The following is a 3,212-nucleotide window of genomic DNA, read 5'->3' as shown; positions in this document are numbered from 1 at the left end:
CTGGGATTAAGGGGCTCTTTTCCAAGTTTAAAATGCCGCACTCAAAACAACTGTTAACTCAGATCTGCGAAAACTTGACTTCAGTGAGTTCAAGACGACTGGGAAGTCGGGAATAAACGAGCTCCGACTGGGGAAACAAGTTTTGAACGGTCATCCAACTGTAAATTGTAAATCCGGCCTCTTTCTCGAGTTACGACTTGAAGCTCAATGACGTCATCATGATTTGGCCTGGTTATTTTCCTGAGTTCCCAGTTGTTTTGAAAGTACCAAAAATCTAAAGAATGCCAGACTTTGATGACAAAATTTGCCCACGAAGGACTGCGGTGCCACCTTCCTGTTCAAGTGAGCATAACAAATAAAATAAAATAAAAGAAAATACAATTTATTAATATAGCCCTTCGTACATCAGCTGATATCTCAAAGTGCTGTACAGAAACCCAGCCTAAAACCCCAAACAGCAAGCAATGCAGCAACAAGGCCTCACAGGTGGCGCAGTGGTCCAGGGCACTGCATTGCAGCGCTAGCTGTGCCACCAGAGACACTGGTGGCAGTGCACGCTAACCAAGGTCACCAGGTACACAGTGATTCCTCCGACACATTGGTGCGGCTGGCTTCCGGGTTGGATGTGCGCTGTGTTAAGAAGCAGTGCGGCTTAGTTGGGCTGTGTTTAGGAGGACGGATGACTTTCAACCTTCGTCTCTCCCGAGCCCGTACGGGAGTTGTAGCGATGAGACAAGATAGTAACTACTAATAATTGGATACTATGAAATTGGGGAGAAAAAGGGGGTACATTTTTTATTTTATTTTTATTTTTAAGTGAGCACAACAAAGTGTATTGTATACTTCTGCATAAACTGTAATATGCCAGGGACTGTTGCTCAGAAAGGAATACCAAGTGTGTGTTATGTAGTAAGATGTTAGTAACCCATGTGCCTCACCCTAATAATTTGGTATATTGACCGCTCTTAATTTCACCTACTGTTCTGACTTGGTGGTATGTAATCATCGAATGTTGTAAGAGCTTTCATTGTCTGCTTATATCCCCCCTTTATTTATCCTACGATTCTGACTTGGTGTACAGGGAGAACACTGTAAGAACGGCCCATGTTCTGAATTCTGTTGCTGTATATTTCAAAAGTGCTAAACAAACTGTTTACTACATTCGTCCTAGCTCGCTCAATAATGTCTTAATCGAAATTACGGAGTGCCTCGTATCCGCTTGTCGTCCCCTTATGCCATAGTTTGTACATCTCAATTGACATTAGGAAGCACATTTGCAAGTCAGCCTTTTCAGCTTTGATTTTAAAGGCTGAATGAACTGTTTCGCTGCCAGACAAGGCTCTGCTGACAGCCAGGTGTAGCAGTGGAAAGATGTTGGGAATGCTGTTGGGACAGATTGATGCTTGATGTAGGCCCTAAAAGTTTGTTGGCACCGTTGGTCACCGTTATAGTGCAATTCATGTGTTGTTTAGTGTTTTTTTGTGTTGCAGCTTTGCTGGCATGCATCCCAGTTTATTTATTTTTTGCCCCACCAAGATTTACATGGTAAAAACACCACTGGAGAGAGGCATCTGTCCTCACTGCTATCTTCAGAGCTCATCAATGTGTTTCTGCATGTGCGTGTGAGCTGGGCATATTGTCCCACTGCAGTGTATGTTTGTAAGGGAAAGATGCCTTTTCCGTCTCCATTTGGGACCGTAAGAGTTTTGTTTTGCTTTCCGAGCTGCGGCACCATTAAATGTTAATCCGTCTCTGAAACTCCCCGGTGGTGTGGATAAAGATGGATTCCCTCTCATTAAATCCTTCATAAGTGTTATATTATTTGGCTTTCATTCACATTTTGGGCCTCTCGGGCTCTCATAGACACAGAACATTTTCACCTTGTGCATTGTGTTTACTGCAAAGTGCATTAATCAGTTTTAGACATTCTCAAAGTACCACATTTCCCCCCTATCTCCCTCAACCTCAACCACAAGCACATCATCCCAATCATTTAGTCTCTGAGCAATGCACTTGATCTCGTTGGTAAGAAAACTTCCTTGGCATTTTATCCTCACAGGAGTTTTGGCTCTTATTAGGCGACCTACATCTAACCTTGTGTGTGGGATAACTTTGCGGCTTAATTCACTGGTAAATGTGTCAGTGTGATCGCGTCATTTCCTCCAGTCTCCCTAGGCACAGAGAAAAGCATGAAATCCACCCTCCCTCTCTCCAATCCCCCCCTCTCCCTTGATTATGATTAAGATGTTGTTTGCCTAGCTGGGTGTTAACAGATCTGTCACAATTAGTGGCGTTAGAGAATGATGGTGTTCCTACTTCCCCTTGTCGTGGACCAACGGCACAGAACACCAGGGGTGTGATAGTGGGAGTGTCCTATAGCGAACAGGAGGTTGGTAGTATCCTTAGGGAAGAGCTGGATTGAGTGGGAGTTCTGGATGGGAAGGTGTGGAAAATATCCCACTTGAGAATAGATGCATAGGAGTTGACCATCCCTACTCCAGCTATAACTCTCTAAATTTCCTTTGCGTTATTACTATTGTCACGCCCTGAATTTAGAGAGCCCTTGTTTCTCTATGGTGTAGTTGGTCAGGGCATGACTAGGGGGTATTCTAGTTTATAATTTCTATGCTGTTTTCTAGTTTATATTTTCTATGTTGGTGTTTTGTATGATTCCCAATTAGAGGCAGCTGGTAATTGTTGTCTCTAATTGGGGATCATATTTAAGTAGCTATTTTTCACACCTGTGTTTGTGGGATATTGTTTTGTGTTTGTGCATGTGCACCACATAGTCACGTTTAGTTGTTCGTTTATTGATATTGTAACGGCGTTCTTCGTTTGTCGAAAGAGAGTCGGACCGAAATGCAGCGTGGTAGTTACTCATGACTTTATTGGAAAAAAGCAACACATGAAATAACTATTACAAAATACAAAACAACAAACGGAACGTGAAACCTATTTACAGCCTATCTGGTGAAACTACACAGAGACAGGAACAATCACCCACGAAATATAAAGCGAAACTCAGGCTACCTAAATACGGTTCCCAATCAGAGACAACGAGAATCGCCTATACAACACCCCTAATCAGCCGCGATCCCAAATACTACAAACCCCAATACGAAAATACAATAACATAAACCCATGTCACACCCTGGCCTGACCAAATATATAACGAAAACACAAAATATAATGACCAAGGCATGACAGATATA

Source organism: Oncorhynchus gorbuscha, linkage group LG21, assembly GCF_021184085.1.
Source record: "Oncorhynchus gorbuscha isolate QuinsamMale2020 ecotype Even-year linkage group LG21, OgorEven_v1.0, whole genome shotgun sequence".
NCBI lineage: Eukaryota > Metazoa > Chordata > Actinopteri > Salmoniformes > Salmonidae > Oncorhynchus > Oncorhynchus gorbuscha.
The sequence above is the reverse complement of the archived record's forward strand: the minus strand, read 5'-3'. Positions refer to the sequence as shown.